The sequence below is a fragment of the Pinus tabuliformis genome, chromosome X (assembly GCF_031772625.1).
Source record: "Pinus tabuliformis cultivar Carrire ecotype Pingquan chromosome X, CPIR1, whole genome shotgun sequence".
Lineage (NCBI taxonomy): Eukaryota > Viridiplantae > Streptophyta > Pinopsida > Pinales > Pinaceae > Pinus > Pinus tabuliformis.
The window spans coordinates 645,536,742-645,560,716 of NC_142308.1; the positions used below are offsets into that span (position 1 = coordinate 645,536,742).

The window sequence follows — 23,975 nt, forward strand, 5'->3', positions numbered from 1 at the left end:
TTATTGTGCCCATGGGGTAAATCTCGCGTAAAAATGGAAACATGTAAACTTAAATGTAAACGTTAATATTTAACATTTAACATTATTAATCTAATGTCGGTCATATTTAAAAATCAATCTAATTATTATTATGTATAAACACAACATAAAGTTTAAATATAAAGAGGTTTACGAATAGTAAAAAAAAAGAGCTATGGTAAATAAATAAAAATATAAATAAACCAAAAGTATGGTAAATAAATAAGGTTTTTTTTTATATATTTACTCCAAAGGTATGGTAAATAAATAAAACCTCTTTTTATCTTTACTCCATTAACCTCTTTATATTTATGAAAACTCAAAAAATAGGTTTTATTTAGGTGGATTTGCGCGACACTTAATTATTAATACCATGGGTCAATTACCATATTTATAAAAGAGATATGATAAATAAATAAATATAAAAGAGGTATAAAGATGTATGGTAAATAAATAAAAACATATCAAATAAGATTAGAAATCAACATTTAATTATATACCAAGCCTATGGGCCAAATACCATTGTAAATAAAAGAAATATGACAAATAAATAAAAATATAAATAAACAAGAGGTATGGTAAATAAATAAAACCTCTTTCTATATTTGCTCCATAAACCTCTTTACACTTACTAACACTCAAAAAATGGGTTTTATTTAGGTGAAGCCTATGAGTAAAATACCATAGGCCAAATTATTATTAATACCATGAAAAAAATACTATTAACCATAATATTAATATTAATATTAAAAGATTATTATTATTATTATTATTATTATTATTATTATTATTATTAAATCTAGTATTCATATTAATATATCATAATATTGATATTATTAAATATAATAACTTTGTTTTAATCCAATATTAAATTTGTTATATTATAATATATATTAATATATCATGATATATATTAACTCTATATATATGGGAGAGGTAAGAACAAAGACATAAAGTTATAGAGGTGGAGAGATAGGGGGAGTGAAAGGGAGAGATGGAGATAAACTGAAGGAGAGGGGATATGAGGAATGAAAATAGAGAGAGGTAGAGAAGGGTAAATGAGGGAGAAGGAGATACAAATATGGAGGGGTAAGAGAGAGGAGAGTGGGAGGGAGAGAGTGAGAGGATTGGAGGGTAGAGAGAGAGAGAGAAAGATTGGGGAAGAGAGATAAAAATAGGAGAGAAAGGGTGAACGAGGAAGGATGAGAGAGAGGAGGAGAGAGGGAGGGATAGAGATATGGAGTTGGAGGGGGATAGAGGGAGGGAAGAAGAAAGACATAGAGAGTGAGAAGTGGAGAGGGAGAGGGACTGACAAGGGAGAGATGGAGAGAAATAATGCATGTTTAGGGTGAGATAAAGAGATAAATAAGGAGAGATAGACAGAAGGGGGGAGAGAAGGAGACAGAAGGAAAGAGGGCAGGATATAGTAACATAGAGAGAGAGAGAGAGAGAGAGAGAGAGAGAGAGAGAGAGAGAGAGAGAGAGAGGGTAGAGAGACATAGAGAGAGTGAGAGAGAGGAAGAATGAGATTTAATAATTGAGAGAGAGAGAAGGAGAGTGATGGGGTAAGAGAGAGTATTAGAGGGAAAAGAGAGATAGAGAGAGAGAGAGAGAGAGACGGAGGTAGGAGAGAAAGGGAGAAAGAGGAAGTACGAGAGAGAAGATTTGAGAGAGAAGAGGAGAGAGTGATGGATAGGGAGATGGAGTTGGAGGGGGAGAGAGGGAGGGAAGAAGAAATACATAGAGAGTGAGTAACAATGGAGAGATGGATAGAGATTGTGTATGTTTGGGGTCGAGATAAAGACAAAGAAGGAGAGATGGAGAGAATGGGGGAGAGAAGGAGAGAGGGAGGGATATAGTAATTGAGTTGGAGGCTGAAAAGTAAGAGAGAGAGAGAGAGAGAGAGAGAGAGAGAGAGAGGAAGGAAGAGAGAGAGGATGTGAGAGAGCGGAGTGAGGAAGGGAAAGAGAGATGGAGTTGGAGGGGGAGGAGAGAGAGGTAAGAAGAAATAAATATAGAGAGAAAGGTGGAGAGAGAGAGAGAGGGAGTGATAAAGAGGATGGAGAGAGAGGGAGAGAGGAAAGAAGTAGGGAAGAAATATAGAAGCAAGGGAGAGGGGGAGAAGGGGAAGATAGGGATATAGAGAGAGGGAGGGAGAGGAGGAGGGAGGGATAGGTAAATAGATTGAATAAATAGAGTTTATGTGTTGGCGGTGACATAGAGAGGAAAATGGAGATAGAGATATAGATGGAAAGTGAAGAGAGGAAAGAAGAGAGAGATGCAGAGAGGGAGGGAGGGACAAAGAGATTGATATATATGAAGTGGAATAGAATGTGTGTTTGGGGGTTGAGATAGAGTGGAAAATAAAGAGAGATGGAGGGAGATATACATATATATGGGGGGGAGAGGGAAGAATATTTCTTGAACTAGATACATTGATTTTAGTGTACATGATGATTTCTAATCCAATTTGATTTCTTGCACTTGATGCATTGATTTTAGTGTAGATGTTGATTTCTAATGGCCACTAGATGCATTAATTTCAATGTAGATGATTTATGATACTATTTGGTTGCTTGCACTAAATGCATTGATTTCAATTTAGATGGTGATTTCTATTCCTATTTGATTGCTCGCACTAGACGCATTGATTTCAATGTAGATGTTGATTTCTAATAATGTTTGATTGCTTTCACTAGATGCATTGATTTCAATGTCGATGGTGGTTTTTAATCTTATTTGATTGCTTGCACTAAATGAATTGATTTCAATGTAGATGGTGATTTCTAATCCTATTTGATTGCTTGCACTAGATGCATTGATTTCAGCGTAGATGTTGCTTTATAATCCTATTTTCTTACTTGTACTAGGTGCATTAATTTCAATGTAGATGTTGGTTTATAATCCAATTTTCTTATGTGTACTAGATGACTTGATTTGAGTGTAAATTTTGATTTCTAATCTTATTTGATTGCTTTCATTAGATGCAGTGATTTTAGTGTAAATTTTGTTTTCTAATATTATTTAATTGCTTGATTAGATTCATTAATTTCAGTGTAAATGTTGATTTTTGTTTTGATGTAATTGGATGTGTGATGGTACATTCATTTGAAAGTGATTGGATTAACATTGTGCATTGATTTCAATGTAAAAACAGAACATTATTGACAATGTACATTGATTTTTGTGTTATAGTAAATCAACCTATTAATATTGGAGAGAAGGAGAGACAAGGAATGATGTTTACTGCAATAGATTGAGATAAATATTTAAATGGCTTATGGTTTAACCTATCCTTTTCATATAATCGATATGAAAATATGACTATCAATATGGAAAGATGACAAAATTAAAAAGGGTGACAATAATAATAATAGAAGAAAATAATTTTAGATTAACCACAATGAATACTATTTGTAATTGACTATATTATTATTATTCACATTTTCTATCATTCAACACTATTACATTGTCCCTTCACATTCAAAATTTATATTTCATCATTTTTCATCATTAAAGTTATTATCATCACAACAAACTGAGGCAATTAAGAAAATTTAAAATTAAAATATACAGATTAATCTGAGACATATTAGCATATTTAAAATGATTATATTAATATTAGATGAATTTACGTATTATTGAAAAATTAATCATATGTTTGTTAGATTTTATTTGGCCACACATGATTGAAACCAACCTAGTTCCATCCTACTCTGGATCTATCCAACACCGAGAGGGATCAAATCTCTCGAGGTACAAACCTTTCCTCAAGTTTTGCACTGAAAAAATAGGTTTGCACCTCAAGAGATGTGATCCCTCTCGTCGCTTGATATATTTGGAGTTAAGATGGAACTAGGCTGGCTTTATTTTAAAATTGAAGAGATTACAAATATTTCTGAAAGTAACTTTTCATTAAAATAATAATTCTTTACTTTCAATTACATAAATTGATATAAAACTAGCTTGGATATATCATAATTTTAGATCTTAATGTTGGATTTACCAAGGCTAGAGGGGTCAAATCTATTTTCACTTAAAAAAAAGTTTGTATATGAAGAAATTTTATACCTCTAACACTTGGTAAATTAGGAGTAATATAATTGAATTATTAATTATAATTATAATTATTAATTTTATATTTCACTTTACTTATTTTTATTTTTATAATTTACCTGAAATTTATTTTGCTTAACATTTTTCACATTAAATTTTATTTTACGAAGTTTCCTCAAATTAGATGTTAAAATTGATTTTCAAATAAAATAAATTGGCTATATTTTTTAATATTAAAAGTTATTTTTAATTGGCCCCATGGTGTAGATTAGTTGATTATAGAATGGGTTGTTAAGGCATTTCTTATGATGTTATTGGTTTAAACTTCAATTAGCTCAGTGTGCCACGTGTGAGGCAATGTGGGTACACTTGGAGGTGATTGTGTTAGTGGATAGAATCGATCTTAAGTACAAACATGCTATAGTTGTCTATTCTCTCATATAAAAAAAAAATAACAATAACAATAATAATTGTATTTTTATTTTATTTTATTGAATTAATTATTTATCTAAATTAAATCACATGATTTTATTGGAAATAGTTTAGGTGATGGAAATAAAGGAAAGTAATTTTCTTGTAAGCATTTTCTAAATTGTATCTCCACTCAAACACACAAAAAAAAATAAAAAATAAAAATAAAATAAAAATAAAATAAAATAAAAATAAAAATAAAATAAAAATAAAAATAAATAAATAAAAATAAAAGTAATAAATAAAATAATAATAATAAATAAATAAATAAAATAAAAATAAATAAATAAATAAAATAAAAATAAAAATAAGATAAAATAAACAAAATCTTGACCCCACCCATCAAACAAGCCACCCAATGTCACCTTGGTGGCCTTCTCTCACTTTTTAGACTGCAAGAAGGATATCCTTATCTAGGGGGAATCCTTAAATATCGAGCTAAGCTAAGTCATTAAGTAATGAAAGGAAGTTCCTTAACGAAGACTAGTGATTTGACACTACTCACTCTCAAAGTAGAAGGTCAGGGATAAGTGTGCGAATAGTCAAACAAACCATGAATTATTAAAAAAAAATGAATGATTTTAATTACACAACTATGCTTATTCATGCAACCAAATTATACTTGAAAAATGAAAGATAAAGCTTGCTCAATTAACCATATAGCATGAGATGCTAGTGAAGCATATATATAATGGCACAATAAAAATAGAAAATGAATCATAAATTTCCTATACAAGTAAGGCATTAGATCATTCATTCATCGTATTCATGATCATTGGAGATTGAGAGTTCGTTATCATCATCAAGAGACTATTCCACAATTAAGAGATCATACATCAACAATATTAACTATGTTTGGGACAAGAAAGAGTTATGTGTTTGCGATAATAAATAAAGGAAATATTCAAACTTGTCATTGTTACCAAGGAAAATAAAGACAACAAAGTTTAATGTGGACTACTTACACATTTGTAACATTCAAATGTCATCCATTTATAATCATGCAAGTTGCATGAAGGAAATTTGGTAGTGGTACTAAGTGACCATTCTTTGATCAAAGTTCATACCCTCTCCTTAGCACTACCACTTTGCAAGACGAAGAAGAAATGTGAAATATATGTGCAGCCAAATAAATAAGTTGGAAAGATTGTTGCAACATATATAGGTGGTCATGTCTTATTTCAAAAGGAGGTGTTGGCCCACTCCCCTTTTCGATAATTTGTCAACCTTTGAATTTGATTCCCTGTGAATGTGATCAAATGATATGACCCTAAAGATTCTAAGCTCCATAATTTTAATCATCCTTTGATCCAATAAAGAAGTATACAAGGAAGTATAACCTTTCACCCAATATAAAACAACCTTTGAATCCCCTATGACTTGTAAGTTTAGATTGTTGAAGTGACGCAATTAAAACGATTAACATAAATGACTAATTCATATTATTGTATTTTTTGTTAGGTAGTCATATTTTTTTTTCCTAGACTAAATTAGTCATTTATGTTAGTCATTTTTAGTAGTATTACTTATTATCTAGTTGTATATTTTAATTGGTGATTAAAATAGTCATTTAGGTTATTCGTTTTTAATTGTGTCTCTTAATATTGCTAATTTTTGGTAGTATTTCACTTCAAAAAGTTGTGGTGACTAACTTTTTTAGTCACCTAGTCACTAATTTCACCATTTTCTACTAGTGAATGTTCGGATAATTTGGGTTCCAGCCTTATAGAGGGATGCTTTGGAACACTTTGATGGATAGAGACAGATCCAAATTTATGATCATTTGCCTAATGCAACAAAATAACGTGTAACAGACTTCCCCCTAAAGTGAAAAGTCAGAAAAAATGTCTGATGACTATGTCGCTTAATCATGCCAGGGTTTGGGTTAGAGAATGAAGTCAGAGACCTAAAACAATCAATAAAATGTTATAATGCAATATATAATCATAACTGAGGCAGTCATTCCCATACTCATAACATAAATGTATTAAATAACTAGTACATAAATACATTTGAAGATCCATGTCAATAAATGATAGTATAGATGCAACCATCAATGGATATATGTTTACAATCATGAATATTTAATAACTCCACACACCCTGGATGGATGAAACTAGATCCTGGGTCTTAATCTCCATATCTCGATCCATAGTATGAATCTAACCATGCTAGTGAATGTCTCATAGTCAAACATGGTAGAGACAACTTGATTACTGGTCAATAATGTCAACCATTAACAAGCGTGAGAGAATCCACCAATAATGAAAATGGTTCTCAAGGTACTTCCAGTACAATCTATGAAGTGTGAATAGATGTGTTGATGTAAAACACTCATGGAATCATTAGATCAGAGCTCAATGATGAGAACCTATCATCGAAGGTGAGAAACCTGCCAATAACGCATGTAGGCCTCAAGATACTGAAGGTTTCTAGATCATCTTCCTAGATAACGAGTTGAAGTCTATAGGAAGCGACATGTCACAAGAGGGCATACAACACAAAAATCATGTCAAGTTTTGAAGAATAGTAGTTTGGAGTAATCCAGGACTGACTCAGGGATGGTTGATATGACTGAAGACTATGAATGGCAAAGTAATTTGAATTGAGGTTGGACCTCTCCTGAACATATTAACAAAACATCATTTTGACTTGGCAGCATTTGACTAAAAAATAATACCCAAATGAACTGAAGAGTTGCAATGAAGTATGGTGAACTGAGAGGAAAATGAATTTCCCAACCCAAACAAAAAAGTGATAGAGTGTCATGTTAAAGAGCGGCATACTACCTTTTACAATAAAAAAACAAAGGTTCTTTCCAAATTGCCCCCCACCATGACTAGCAGGTACCTCTTTATATTTTGCAATATTGAGGAGGATAACGTATGCTTGTCCTATAATATCATCCTCTTGATGAGTCCTTTGAAATATTTTTAACAAACCCTAGGAAGGAGTGGTTCGGTCTTGTCATAATTGACGATTCCTGCATTGTTTAATTTTTATGAGTCTAGTGAAGGGATAAATCGATGTCATTTTCAGGTTTAAAGAGTTTGAAAAGACATGATAAGAAAACTCATTTAGTTCTTTCAATGTAAAATTTTAACAGGCCTGGAGAAAGTAAAGCGTGATGCTTTTCATTTTTAAAGAGTCAAGAGAAAAACATAAGTAGAGTCTGAAATGTCCTTTTTCGTATATTTAGTCCCTCAAGCCCAAAAAAGGTTAAAATAATGTAGGAGACAATTCTATTGTCCATGATTAGTCAACATATAGCTTTTTTGTAAATAGTTTAGTTCAGTCCATAAAAGGGGTAAACTTATATTGAATAGGCGACTGTTCTTTTACTTTTACGAGTTCAAATAGTCAAGTACTCGATGATATTTCCATGTTTAGGGAGTCTGAAAAGGGTGTAAAGATAACTCCATGTTTCAATTTTTCCATAAGTTCTTAATGAGTTCAAAAAAGTGACAAAAATATACTCAACACCAAAATTCTTCATTTTCGTAATAACCTGTGTTCTGCACATTTAAACTCAAAAATTATCATCACCAATCAAAACTATAGTCAAAAACATTAAAAATTTAGATTTCATAGGCTAATAGGGAAAAAAATAATTTAATGGGCCTAAAAAATTATAAAAATCCAAAAAAGTAAAAACTTTTTACCATTTGAGAGTGATAGAGTGCATTTTTCACCAAGAACTTTAGAGGCAGATTTTAGGAAAACTGTTGGACGAAATCACAAGCCGTCTTCTCCAGGTAAATCATCTCTCCAATATCTTCATTTTTTTTTTTTTTCATTTTCCATTTGACTGTGTATTTGGGATTTTTTGGGGGGTTTATCAAATGAAAAATCGCCCTCGGTGTGTGTAGTTCATCCTCATCAGGTTTGCGCACACCGACTGAGTTTTTTACATAGAAAAATAGGATGTGTGTAGTTTCTAGGGATAGAACTGCACAAATCCACATTGGTTTCCACATGCAGATGCACACAGCGCCGAGGGAATTGAAAAATTAATTGAAAACACCCAAATATTTTGCAAAAATCTACCATAATTTCTTCTAATGATCCTCCATGTTTATTTCCAAGGTTTTGAGATACAAACATGGAGTGGAGAGAGAGTGAACATGAAGAGCAATATATAGCTACTTTGAACCATCCAGAGACAATACAAGCACTAAGAAGCTATGGCCTGTATAAAATTTTCACAATTCTAGGCATGAGGCTTAACTAGACTTGCTGGAATGGATAGTGAGAACGTGGAATGTAGAGGAAGTATGCTTATTGATTGGAGACCATAAAATCACTATTGATGCTGACGAAATTTATTTCTTGTTTAGGCTCCCATGCTCTGGGGTGGACATTTCTCTATATGGACATAGACGAGGTGGTGAAATAATTGTCGCCTATCTAGTGCAACATTGCTTCCGAGCAGCCACTTTCAAAGATGGTAGAATTGATGTCAAGTCAAAAGAGAAGCTTCCCTTGTGAACTATCGGTTTCACTATTGTATGACTATGAAGAAGTGAAGCTCTTCACTTGGTTACCAAGGCCTAGATGCAAATCATCATAGAGTGCATGCAACCCACAATATTCAACTCGAGTGAAGGGGTAGTTGCAAACCTGATAGGGCAACTAACTAGAATAAAAAATGACAAACTCAAGAATTTTGGGTATGGTTCCTTTGTCATCTCATTTACTCTAGAGAGGAACCCCCTTCTCACTCCACAAGTAGTTGTAGATGGAGGAGGACCACGAGATCCTTGCATGTTGAAGTGGGTTACATTGATGGCACACCATGGAGGTGGTGAAGGGCCAACAATTCGATATACTTCTGATTTATTTGGATGGTTGGAACGTTAGATAATTATGATTGATGACTTTCCATATGAAGGCATGGATTTCACAGGTGATCCAGATATTCCACTACCAGCCATAATACAATGGAGTGATCTAGGTAAAAAAATCACATTTTAATGGTTGTTTTGTTATTTTTATTTATAATTTTTTGACATGCAAAACTAACTTTTCGAAATGATCATGCAAATGTGGGCTCGGTGAGACCAACAGGACTATGCATATATGATAAGAAAAGTGAGAAGCCAATAGCTCCCATAATACATAACCCCAACATAGTAGAGGCATTGACTGAGCTGGAGCACAACCTAGAGAGGTTTACTCAATACATCCTAGATGTCAGGATTAATGACCTACCTCTCTGCTACCAGAGGTACACTATGGGCGTTCCTAGACTGATAAGTGACTTCCTACGACGAGTTGCTCATGCTATTTTGTGCTACCATGAGCATCATGCGTAGCATCTAATCTTAAGGCTAGATTTTTCTTTTTGATGATGTATCAGCATGTTCAGGTAATAAATGCCACAAGGCCTCATGTCTTTGGATGACATTTTTGTAAAACACATACTTTTTACAAACATTTTACTTAATGAATACTACTACTTGTATCTCAATATATCTTGAACAATATATGGATGAATATTGTTTTTACTTTTTTAACAGATGTTTACAAATGCAAATGCATCAGTAATCAAATGTAATGCAAGATAAATAGGAAAAATAATATAAAATCATAAAAAGATGCTCAAAATATTTATGCACACAAAATGTAATTACAATGTACCGATGGAGAGGCACATTCCCACCGATCTTTGTTTGATCTGGTTAAGTAAACGTTAAATTACTATTAGGCAGATGAAATAAAGGTTTATTGATAAAATCACATAAAAGACTTAGTTTAAAAAGGGACTTGTTTCATTTTTTAACGAGCTTGAAATAGAACTATGCTCATGAATTTCATAAAGTGGTTTCATTTTTATGTGAGCTTGAAACAAAAATAACTATGCTCAAAGATTGTTTCATTTTTTAGTGAGGTTGACATAACAAAAGAACCATCCTCTAAATAACTGTATTTCATTTTTTAATGAGGTTGACATAGTAAAAGAACTATCCTCACAACCACTTGTTTCATTTTTTAAACGAGGTTGACACAGTAACAAAAGCATCCTCTCAGGCACTTGTTTCATTTTTAACAAGGTTGACACAGTAGAAGAACCATCCTCACAAGTATTTGTTTCATTTTTTTAACGAGGTTGACACAATAAAATAACTTTCCTCAGAGGTATTTGTTTAATTTTTTAACGAGATTGACATAGTAAAAGAACTATCCTCATGGGTATATGTTTCATTTTTTAATGAGGATGACACATTAAAAGAACCACCCTCATGGGTTGTTTCTGTTAGAGTCGGTCTGGTCAGTTCTCCGTCAGAGATCAAAAACTCTTTTTGCATTTCATCTTTATATGTCTCGTTCATTTCACTCAATTGCATTTCGCTAGGGAGCGTGCCATTGACTGATGGAAGGGCTTGGTTTCCCTCATGTTTGTACCTACCGGGTTGGTCAAACAAGAATCATAGGTCTAGGGTGTCGAATAATGTCCACAGGCCATGAGGATGTCTTCAGTAAGTAGTTATTTTAGGATTGTCATTGTCAATAATACGAGATTGATTCTTCTTCAAAACCCTGGTTTTGAAGAAGAAATCATCAAATGTGTTTTTGTAATAAATATGTCAAAATGTTTCAGGTTCTACAGCTCTTCAATGGTAGCCCTGTTTCGGCTTCAGTAGCTCTATATCCTGTAAGAAAAACAGAAATCCATCATTCAGTTAATTAGAAAAATGATGATATAAAATTCCCAAAGCAGAGTTGAGAGAATAAGCCACAAACTCTGGATTATAGAGTTTTCTTCTTTTGAGAACACTGGGAAGAATATATCACCTTGGCATGATATTTCATTGCAATTAGGAGATGGGGTTATCAATTTTGTGGCTAAAATACCAAAAAGGGCAAACTTCGATATTACCCATATAACATGAATTGGAACTATGGATTGCTTCCACAAACATGGGAAGACCCATCTCTTGCAAATGCAGAAGTTGAAGGAGCATTTGGCGACAATGATCCAGTTGATGTGGTTTATATTGGGGAAATCAAATAAGGAGTATGCACTCAAGATAATGGCGAAGAGAAATGAATCTGGAGTAAAATCAGTAATTAGAGGTAAACTGGGAAAAAAATGTGCTTGAGTTTGCCTGTGCAGCGCATTGGGCAGTGTCGCGGCACATTGAACAGGCGCGGTGCATTGGGCGCTTTCACACAGTGCAAATATACACTGGCGCGACGCACTCACCAGGGGTGGCGCACTGGGTAGAGCGCGTGGCACGCAGAACTGGAACAATAAATTTTCACCTCTGCTCTCTAAAAACACAAATTCCTTGCTCCAAATGGATTTGTAAGGCTGAGAATCGCCTTTTGGACAGTGTTTAGTGTGATTGCAGATTGTTTCATTAGAATTTTTGTTTGATTTGGTTTATATGCATTTATGGTTGCCATAATCAATGTTTCCCAAGGGGATCGTCGATACATTGGAACGGCCTACAAGAATTCAATTTGATGCTTCTATGAGCAGGAGGACCATCAGAAATGTCCTTTCAAAGGAAATAGCTGAAGGCCATTGTCAATTCATTGTTGCCTGCATGTACTGAACCAGATATTGACATAGGTGCTCCATTCAGAGCTCAAGCAATAATTTTGAATCCTCTTGCATATGGACATGTACATATCGTAGAGTCTCTCCGCGTGCCTTTGCATATCTTCTTTACAATGCCTTGGACGCCCACAAATGAATTTCCTCATCCTTTAGCACGAGTATTACGGAGTGCTGGTTATTGGCTATCAAAACTGGTTGTGGACATATTAATATGGTGGGGGATAAGAAGTATCATAAATGATTTCAGAAGAAAGAAACTGAAGCTTCCTCCTATTCGATACTTAAGTGCATACCATGGATCTATTTCAGACTTGCCAACAGGATACATATGGAGTCCACATCTTGTACCGAAGCCAAATGACTGGGGACATTTAGTGGATGTGGTTGGTTACTGTTTCTTGAACTTGGGAATTAATTACAGCCCCCGTCAGGAATTTCTTCAGTGGTTTCAGGCTCACCCAGCACCTGTGTATGTGGGTTTTGGGAGCATGCCTCTTAAAGATCCGGTAAAGACTACTACCATTATCCTTGAAACATTAGAATCAACGGGATAGAGAGGAATTATTGACAAAGGATGGGGAATCGTGGGAATCATCATCAGATTCCTGACTATGTATTCCTTCTTGAGGATTGTCCACATGATTGGTTGTTTCCTCAATGCCGTGTTGTGGTTCATCATGGTGGAGCTGGCACAACAGATGCAAGTTTAAGAGGAGGTTGCAAAAACATGGTGTGGGAAATAGCATCTTTGTTATAAAGGTAAAACCGTTTCTTCAATTGAAAGCACGTGGAGCTTGTCATTATTACAAAAAGACAGGTATTTTCGGCAAATAGATATGTGTTCGCTGGTAGTGAAGGAGGTATTGTCGAGCTTAGCAAATTTACAGCTGAGATCATTCATTTTTCCCTTTACTAAAGGCGAAATTTTAGTTTAAAAAAGCTATTTTTATTAAGAAAATGGTTTGTTTTTCAAACGGAAAATGTAAAGTGAAAGTCAAAGACCAAAACTTAAAATAGAGCGAAGATGTCTATCACAGCAGAGCAATCGGATTGGATGGTCTATTTTTGTCTTCAGTTGCAATTCAAAAGGTCTACGCCACAAGTTCCGCATTCCTATTGGTTATTAACAAACAATATGTAACGCTGATTTTCTTTAGAATAGGTACCTGCCTCTTCAATTTCCGTTTTGTTAGTGATGATTAAATGATTCCTTATTCTAGGTCGATCCATTTTCTCATAGAAGGCTTATTTATTGTATTAAAAAAGCATTTGTAGAGGTTGGAATTTCTGGGAAATGTGTAGAAGAAACGCTCAGCACTTCACTGTGCAACTTTGACAGAGATGAAAGGTCGCAGCTCTGGTTTATGAGATTCTTGTGGTATATGTTTAGCATATGTTTCTTCTACTATTTCATTTGTATCTTGTCATGTTTTACCATTCATTTACAATCATTTCTATTTGAATGCTTTTAAGTGAGAGAGGCAGAATCCAGTTATATTGCTCTGCCTTGGGAAAGTGTTCAAGTTTCTGTGTGTTTTCTTCTTTTGATAAGGATTCATTATATATGCCCTATTCAAACATCTCAAACAGTGTTTCCGCTCCATATTATTTTAATTTGAATGCTAAACTTTTTTCCTATCTTGCCTCATGAAATAATCTGCGTCTTTGATTTAATCTCTCCGCTCATGCTATTCTTCATCCCATACATCCCTTAAACCCAGTCATTCAATCAATTACCTCTCTTTCATATCTATTTACTAGCCTAAAATCAGTTCTCATGTTAAGTCATCTCAGACCCCATTGAGTATTTTTATTGAGTTGACCCGGAGAGAGCCCTCTCCTGGCCTTGTAGGGCTAGCTACAAGGTTGAGTGTGGTATGGTGTTATCTTGAATCCTGCTTTGCTTCAGCCTAAGGCAGATTTGAGCTTTAACATAGTGGCAACCATACTGGGGAGAACATGGTTTGCTTGTAGATTGTCTTGCCTCAGTACATGTATCAAGTGCAGATCTGATGGTTGATGGTGGACAACGATCAGACATAAGAAGGCTGAAATCATTCACCTGGTGACTTCATTCACTGCAAAATCCAGAAATCAATGCTTCATGGTGACTCCACAGCAGAGAAATCAGTAGCTTTGAGATTTTCAAGATGGAACGGGTTGCAAGAAGATACGCTCCCATGAGCCGAGATCACATTCCAGGGTTCCCAAATAATATTCCGAAGGTAGATTGGTCAAAGAATTTGCCTACATGTAAAGATGATAGTATGATGGATGTTGCTTTACATCTGATCAGATCTCACATGCATATTCACAAGTTGAAGGTTCATTTTCTTGAAGATTGCTTGATGAAGATATTCCTGGCCACTCTAGAAGGTGAAGCCCAATCTTGGTATGAAAGTTTGCCGCCTTCTTATATTTACTGTTTAAAGGATTTTCATGCCATATTCATTGAAAGATATAAAGAATCTTATCAATCATTAAATTTAGTTCAGGACTGTTGCAAGCATGCTTATAGTTTTATTGAAAGCCTTGAGAAATATTATGAAGATGATAATTTCATGGATGATGAGATCATGGAAGTCTTGTATGAAAATCCGTTTCAGTAGCACACAGAACTCTTAGAGGAAACTTTGCAGCAGGATCAAAATCAGTAGGTTGAAGATTTCCATATGGCTAAAAATGATGAAAGAAGAAGTTTTATTTCAGATCTGGTTGAAATAAAAGAGGATACACAGGAAAATGATGTTCCAATCTCAGAAAATGATGATGATAAATTAGATCGAGAGACAGATTGTGATGAGGAAAAACATGTTGTTCCGAATCTCATAGAAGAGAATTGCATTATTGAGGCTGTCTCAAATGAAGAAGATAGAGTTACCGACCTAACTGCCCTCATCTCATCAGAACACAGTCTTCATAACGAGGTAATTTAGCCAGTTCATGAACAACAAGATGAGATCTTCGCTCAAGTAAGTAAAGAGATTTCTCTGGATGAATTTATGGTAGATCATAGAAATGTTAGTGTTGGGTTTCACGAAACATTTGAAGTTTCTTTTCTCATGATTGATGAATGTAATGAGAATCTAGTTGTCATACCATATGAAGATGACCTACAACATATTCAAACTACCGAAGATCAAACCATTCAGGATTCCATTTCACCTTTTTCTTCCTATGTTTCATGTTTTGAAATGTTCTTTGAAAAGGAAATCTGCTCCTCTACTTGTTCAGAATATTTTCAGGACCAGGAACATACTCTTATTGAAGTACATCATGAAGAATGATCAGAATCAGAAGAAAAAGACACCTTGCTCTTTCGGCAGGAGGAAAGACTTCATGTTTTTCAGGATCCAATGGCAAATCTGTTGCTGCCAGCAGTAAAAGTGATTATTGCAGTATTCAATGATGAAGGAGATCATGGTCAATTATGTTTCTGGATGCCCAGTTACCAGTATCCGTTGTTGACCAGAAGATCTGATCAGGAGAATCAATCAAGAAGGCATATGCTTGATTGGTTACATTGGAATTTTATTATAGTTTGATGGTATATTGTCTTGTAAGAAACACGAGTGGTCATGTACTGCCCTCAAGCTTTAAGTTTTAAGTTCAGGTTTTGGTATTTTGAGTTAGTTTTTTAGAGTCAAGTTTTTTCAGTCATTTTAATTTTATCATCGAGTTGTTTGAGTCGAATTTCCAGTCAATAAATTGAGTCATGTTGTTGGTCGAAATAATGACTCCCTAGCCCAATGGATGAAGGCACTCTCTAGCTCTTCCAGAGATCTGCCATTCTTGGCACCTCCAAGGAGCTACCATCCCCATTGGAGCCAATGTTAGAGTCAGTCTGGTCAGTCCTCCATCAGAGATCAAAAACTCTTTTTGCATTTCATCTTTATGTGTCTCGCTCGTTTCACTCAATTGCATTTCGCTAGGGAGCATGCCATTGACTGACGAAAGGGCTTGGTTTCCCTCATGTTTGTACCTGCTGGGTTGGTCAAACAAGAATCATAGGTCTAAGGTGTCGAATAATGCCCACAGGCCATGAGGATGTCTTCAGTAAGTAGTTATTTTAGGATTGTCATTGTCAATAATGCGAGATTGATTCTTCTTCAAAACCCTGGTTTTGAAGAAGAAATCATCAAATGTGTTTTTGTAATAAATATGTCAAAATGTTTCAAGTTCTACAGCTCTTCAATGGTAGCCCTGTTTCGGCTTCAGCAGCTCTATATCCTATAAGACAAACAGAAATCCATCATTCAGTTAATCAGAAAAACGATGATATAAAATGCCCAAAGCAGAGTTGAGAGAATAAGCCACAAACTCTGGATTACAGAGTTTTCTTCTTTTGAGAACACTGGGAAGAAGATATCACCTTGGCATGATATTTCATTGCAATTAGGAGATGGGGTTATCAATTTTGTGGCTAAAATACCAAAAAGGGAAAACTTCAATATTACCCATATAACATGAATTGGAACTATGGATTGCTTCCACAAACATGGGAAGACCCATCTCTTGCAAATGCAGAAGTTGAAGGAGCATTTGGTGACAATGATCCAGTTGATGTGGTTTAGATTAGGGAAAGAAAATAAGGAGTATGCACTCAAGATAATGGTGGAGACAAATGAATCTGGAGCAAAATCAGTAATTAGAGGTAAACTGGGCAAAAAATGTGCTTGAGTTTTCCTGCGCGGCGCATTGGGCAGTGTCGCGGCGCACTGAACAGGTGCGGCGCATTGGGTGCTTTCACACAGTGCAAATATACATTGGCGTAGTGCACTCACCAGGCACGGCGCACTAGGCAGAGAGCGCGGCGCGCAGAACTAGAACAATAAATTTTCGCCTCTGCTCTCTAAAAACACAAATTCCTTGCTCCAAATGGATTTGTAAGGCTGAGAATTGCCTTTTGGAGAGTGTTTAGTGTGATTGCAGATTGTTTCATTAGAATTTTTGTTTGATTTGGTTTATATGTATTTATGGTTGCCGCAATCGATGTTTCCCAAGGGGGTCATCGATACATTGGAACCGCCTACAGGAATTCAATTTGATGCTTCTATGAGCAGGAGGATCATCAGAAATGTCCTTTCAAAGGAAATAGCTGAAGGCCATTGTCAATTCATTGTTGCCTGCATGTACTGAACCAGATATTGACACAGGTGCTCCATTCAGAGCTCAAGCAATAATTTCGAATCCTCCTACATATGGACATGTACATATTGCAGAGTCTCTCTACGTGCCTTTGCATATCTTCTTTACAATGCCTTGGATGCCCACAAATGAATTTCCTCATCCTTTAGCACGAGTATCATGGAGTGCTGGTTATTGGCTATCGAAACTGGTTGTGGACATATTAATATGGTGGGGGATAAGAAGTATCATAAATGATTTCAGAAGAAAGAAACTGAAGCTTCCTCCTATTCGATACTTAAGTGCATACCATGGATATATTTAAGACTTGCCAACATGATACATATGGAGTCCACATCTTGTACCGAAGCCAAATGATTGGGGACATTTAGTGGATGTGGTTGGTTACTGTTTCTTGAACTTGGGAATTAATTATAGCCCCCGTCAGGAATTTCTTTAGTGGTTTCAGGCTGGTCCAGCACCCGTGTATGTGGGTTTTGGGAGCATGCCTCTTGAAGATCCGGTAAAGACTACTACCATTATCCTTGAAACATTAGAATCAACAGGACAGAGAGGAATTATTGACAAAGGATGGGGCAACCGTGGGAATGATCATCAGATTCCTGACTATGTATTCCTTCTTGAGGATTGTCCACATGATTAGTTGTTTCCTTAATGCCGTGATGTGGTTCATCATGGTGGAGCTGGCACAACAGCTGCAGGTTTAAGAGCAGGTTGCAAAAACATGGTGTGGGAAATAGCGTCTTTGTTATAAAGGTAAAACCATTTCTTCAATTGAAAGCACGTGAATATTGTCATTATTACAGAAAGACAGGTATTTTCGGCAAATAGACATGTGTTCGCTGGTAGTGAAGGTTGTATTGTCGAGCTTAGAAAATTTACAGTTGAGATCATTCATTTTTCCCTTTACTAAAGGCGAAATATTAGTTTAAAAAAGCTATTTTTATTAAGAAAATGGTTTGTTTTTCAAACGGCAAATGTAAATTGAAAGTCAAAGACCAAAACATAAAATAGAGCGAAGATGTCTATCAGAGCAGAGCAAGCAGATTGGATGGTCTATTTTCGTCTTCAGTTGCAATTCAAAAGGTCTACGCCACAGGTTCCGCATTCTTATTGGTTATTAACAAACAACATGTAACGTTTCTTTTCTTTAGAACAGGTGGTTGCCTCTTCAGTTTCTGTTTTGTTAGAGATGATTAAATGATTCCTTATTCTAGGTCGATCCATTTTCTCATAGAAGTCTTATTTATTGTATTAAAAAATCGTTTGTAGAGGTTGGAATTTATGGGAAACGTGTGGGAGAAACGCTCAGCACTTCACTGTGCAACTTTGACAGAGAATTAATGAAAGGTCACAGCTCTGGTTTATGAGATTCTTGTGGTATATGTTTAGCATATGTTTCTTCTACTATTTCATTTGTATCTTGTCATGTTTTACCGTTCATTTATAGTCATTTCTATTTGAATGCTTTTAAGTGAGAGAGGCAGAATCCAGTTATATTGCTCTGCCTTGGGAAAGTGTTCAGGTTTCTGTGTGTTTTCTTCTTTTGATAAGGATTCATTATATATGCCCTATTCAAACATCTCAAACAGTGTTTCCGCTCCATATTATTTTAATTTGAATGCTAAACTTTTTGCCTATCTTTCCTCATGAAATAATCTGCATCTTTGATTTAATCTCTCCGCTCATGCTGTTCTTCATCCAATACATCCCTCAAACCTAGTCATTCAATCAATTACCTCTCTTTCATATCTATTTACTAGCCTAAAATCAATTCTCATGTTAAGTCATCTCAGACCCTATTGAGTATTTTTACTGAGTTGACTCGTAGAGAGCCCTCTCCTGTCCTCGTAGGGCTAGCTACGAGGCTGAGCGTGGTATGGTGTTATCTTGAATCCTACCTTCCTTTAGCCTAAGGCAGATTTGAGCTCTAACATAGTGGCAACCATACTGGGGAGAACATGGTTTGCTTGTAGATTGTCTTGCCCCAATACATGTATCAAGTGCAGATCTGATGGTTGATGGTGGACAACGATCAGACATAAGAAGGCTGAAATCATTCACCTGGTGACTTCATTCACTGCAAAATCCAAAAATCAATGCTTCATGGTGACTCCACTACAGAGAAATCAGTAGCTTTGAGATTTTCAAGATGGAATGGGTTGTAAGAATATACACTCCCATGAGCCGAGATCACATTCCAGGCTTCCCAAATAAAATTATGAAGGTCGATTGGTCAAAGAATTTGCCTACGTTTAAAGATGACGGTAGGACGGATGCTGCTTTACATCTGATCAGATTTCACATGCATATTCTCAAGTTGAAGGTTCATTTTCCTGAAGATTGCTTGATGAAGATATTCCTGGCCACTCTGGAAGGTGAAGCCCAATCTTGGTATGAAAGTTTGCCGCCTGCTTGTATTTATTGTTTAAAGGATTTTCATGCCATATTCATTGAAAGGTATAAAGAATCTTATCAATCATTAAATTTAGTTCAGGACTGTTGCAAGCATGCTTATAGTTTTATTGAAAGCCTTGAGAAATATTATGAAGATGATAATTTCATGGATGATGAGATCATGGAAACCTTGTATGAAAATGTGTTTCTGCAGCACACAGAACTCTTAGAGGAAACTTTGCAGCAGGATCAAAATCAGCAGGTTGAAGATTTCCATATGGCTGAAAATGATGAAAGAAGAAGTTTTATTTCAGATCTGGTTGAAATAAAAGAGGACATGCAGGAAAATGATGTTCCAATCTCAGAAAATGATGATGATAAATCAGATCGAGAGACAGATTGTGATGAGGAAAAACATGTTGTTCCAGATCTCATAGAAGAGAATTGCATTGTTGAGGCTGCCTCAAATGAAGAAGACAGAGTTACAGACCTAACTGCCCTCATCTCATCAGAACACAGCCTTCATAACGAGGTAATCCAGCCAGTTCATGAACAACAAGATGAGATCTTCGCTCAAGTAAGTAAAGAGGTTTCTCTGGATGAATTTATGGTAGATGATAGAAATGTTAGTGTTGGGTTTCACGAAACATTTGAAGTTTATTTTCTCATGATTGATGAATGTAATGAGAATCTGGCTGTCATACCATATGAAGATGACCTACAATATATTCAGACTACCAAAGATCAGACCATTCAGGATTCCATTTCAGATTCTTCTTCCTATGTTTCATGTTTTGAAATGTTCTTTGAAAAGGAAATCTGCTCCTCTACTTGTTCAGAATCTTTTCAGGACCAGGAACATACTCTTATTGAAGTACATCGTGAAGAAAGATCAGAATCAGAAGAAAAGGACACCTTGCTCTTTCGGCAGGAGGAAAGACTTCATGCTTTTCAGGATCCAATGGAAAATCTGTTGCAGCCAGCAATAAAAGTGATTATTGTAGTATTCGGTGATGAAGGAGATCATGGTCAATTATGTTTTTGGATGCCCAGCTACCAGTATCCGTTGTTGACCAGAAGATCTAATCAAAGGAATCAATCAAGAAGGCATCTGCTTGATTGGTTACATTGGCATTTTATTATAGTTTGATGGTATATTGTCTTGTAAGAAACACGGGTGGTCATGTACTACCCTCAAGCTTTAAGTTTTAAGTTCAGGTTTTGGTATTTTGAGTTAGTTTGTTAGAGTCAAGTTTTTTCAGTCATTTTAATTTTATCATCGAGTCGTTTGAGTCGAATTTCTAGTCAATAAATTGAGTCATGTTCTTGGTTGAAATAATGACTCCCTAGCCCAATGGATGAAGGCACTGTCTAGCTCTTCCAGAGATCTGCCGTTCTTGGCACCTCCAAGGAGCTACCATCCCCATTGGAGCCAATCTTAGAGTCGGTCTAGTCAGTCCTCCGTCAGAGATCAAAAACTCTTTTTGCATTTCATCTTTATGTGTCTCGCTCGTTTCACTCAATTGCATTTTGATAGGGAGCATGCCATTGACTGACGGAAGGGCTTGGTTTCCCTCATGTTTGTACCTACCAGGTTGGTCAAACAAGAATCATAGGTCTAGGGTTTCGAATAATGCTCGCAGGCCATAAGGATGCCTTCAGTAAGTAGTTATTTCAGGATTGTCATTGTCAATAATGCGAGATTGATACTTCTTCAAAACCCTAGTTTTGAAGAAGAAATCATCAAATGTGTTTTTGTAATAAATATATCAAAATGTTTCAGGTCCTATAGCTCTTCAATGGTAGCCCAGTTTCGGCTTCAGCAGCTCTATATACTGTAAGAGAAACAAAAATCCATTATTCAATTAATTAGAAAAACGATGATATAAAATGCCCAAAGCAGAGTTGATTGAATAAGCCACAAACTCTGGATTATAGACTTTTCTTCTTTTGAGAACACTGGGAAGAAGATATCACCTTGGCATGATATTTCATTGCAATTAGGAGATGGGGTTATCAATTTTGTGGCTAAAATACCAAAAAGGGAAAACTTCGATATTACCCATATAACATGAATTGGAACTATGGATTGCTTCCACAAACATGGGAAGACCCATCTCTTGCAAATGCAGAAGTTGAAGGAGCATTTGGTGACAATGATCCAGTTGATGTGGTTTAGATTGGGGAAATAAAAAAAGGAGTATGCACTCAAGATAATGGCGGAGACAAATGAATCTGGAGCAAAATCAGTAATTAGAGTTAAACTGGGCAAAAAATGTGCTTCATTTTGCTGCGCGGCACATTGGGTAGTATCACGGCGCACTGAACAGGCGCGGCGCATTGGGCACTTTCACACAGTGCAAATATACACTCGCGCGGCACACTCACCAGGTGCGGTGCACTGGGAAGAGCACGCGGCACGCAGAACTAGAACAATAAATTTTCGCCTCTACTCTCTAAAAACACAAATTCCTTGCTCCAAATGGATTTGTAAGGCTAAGAATCACCTTTTGGACAGTGTTTTATGCGATTACAGATTGTTTCATTAGAATTTTTGTTTGATTTGGTTTATATGCATTTATGGTTTCCGCAATCAATGTTTCCCAAGGGGGCCGTTGATACATTGGAACCGCCTACAGGAATTCAATTTGATGCTTCTATGAGCAGGAGGACCATCAGAAATGTCCTTTCAAAGGAAATAGCTGACGGCCATTGTCAATTCATTGCTGCCTGCATGTACTGAACTAGATATTGACACAGGTGCTCCATTCAGAGCTCAAGCAATAATTTCGAATCCTCCTGCATATGGACATGTACATATGCAGAGTCTCTCCGCGTGCCTTTGCATATATTCTTTATAATGCCTTGGACGCCCACAAATAAATTTCCTCATCCTTTAGCACGAGTATCACGAAGTGCTGGTTATTGTCTATCGAAATTGGTTGTGTACATATTAATATGGTGGGCGATAAGAAGTATCATAAATGATTTTAGAAGAAAGAAACTGAAGCTTCCTCCTATTCGATACTTAAGTGCATACCATGGATCTATTTCAAACTTGCCAACAGGATACATATGGAGTCCACATCTTGTACCGAAGCCAAATGACTGGGGACATTTAGTGGATGTGGTTGGTTACTGTTTCATGAACTTGGGAATTAATTATAGCCCCCGTCAGGAATTTCTTTAGTGGTTTCAGGCTGGCCCAGCGCCCGTGTATGTGGGTTTTGGGAGCATGCCTCTTGAAGATCCAGTAAAGACTACTACCATTATCCTTGAAACATTAGAATCAACAGGATAGAAAGGAATTATTGACAAAGGATGGGGCAGCCGTGGGAATCATCATCAGATTCCTGACTATGTATTCCTTCTTGAGGATTTTCCACAAGATTAGTTGTTTCCTCAATGTCGTGATGTGGTTCATCATGGTGGAGCTGACACAACAACTGCAGGTTTAAGAGCAGGTTGCAAAAACATGGTGTGGGAAATATCGTCTTTGTTATAAAGGTAAAACTGTTTCTTCAATTGAAAGCATGTGAAGCTTGTCATTATTACAGAAAGACAGGTATTTTCAGCAAATAGACATGTGTTCGCTGGTAGTGAAGGAGGTATTGTCGAGCTTAGCAAATTTATAGCTGAGATCATTCATTTTTCCCTTTACTAAAGGCGAAATTTTAGTTTAAAAAAGCTATTTTTATTAAGAAAATGGTTTGTTTTTCAAACGGCAAATGTAAAGTGAAAGTCAAAGGACAAAACTTAAAATACAGCGAAGATGTCTATCACAGTAGAGAAATCAGATTGGATGGTCTATTTTTGTCTTCAATTGCAATTCAAAAGGTCTACGCCACAGGTTCCGCATTCTTATTGGTTATTAACAAACAACATGTAACACTACTTATATTTAGAACAGGTGGCTGCCTCTTCAGTTTCTGTTTTTTTAGTGATGATTAAATGATTCCTTATTCTAGGTCGATCCATTTTCTCATAGAAGGCTTATTTATTGTATTAAAAAAGCATTTGTAGAGGTTGGAATTTCTGGGAAACGTGTGGGAGAAACGCTCATCACTTCACTATGCAACTTTGACAGAGAATTAATGAAAGGTCGCAGCTCTAGTTTATGAGATTCTTGTGGTATATGTTTAGCATATGTTTCTTCTATTGTTTCATTTGTATCTTGTCATGTTTTACCGTTCATTTACAATCATTTCTATTTGAATGCTTTTAAGTGAGAGAGGCAGAATCCAGTTATATTGCTCTGCCTTGGGAAAGTGTTCAGGTTTCTGTGTGTTTTCTTCTTTTGATAAGGATTCATTATATA

The 23,975-nt window shown here is 35.8% G+C and overlaps 3 pseudogenes; all 3 read left to right on the forward strand.

Annotated features, from left to right (window-relative positions):
• Window positions 1–12,212: 12,212 nt before the first annotated feature.
• Window positions 12,213–12,869, forward strand: LOC149141652 (sterol 3-beta-glucosyltransferase UGT80B1 pseudogene; annotated as a pseudogene).
• Window positions 12,870–17,369: 4,500 nt separating this feature from the next.
• Window positions 17,370–18,014, forward strand: LOC149141653 (sterol 3-beta-glucosyltransferase UGT80B1 pseudogene; annotated as a pseudogene).
• A 4,503-nt stretch (window positions 18,015–22,517) lies between these two features.
• LOC149141654 (sterol 3-beta-glucosyltransferase UGT80B1 pseudogene) lies at window positions 22,518–23,162 on the forward strand (annotated as a pseudogene).
• Window positions 23,163–23,975: the final 813 nt, after the last annotated feature.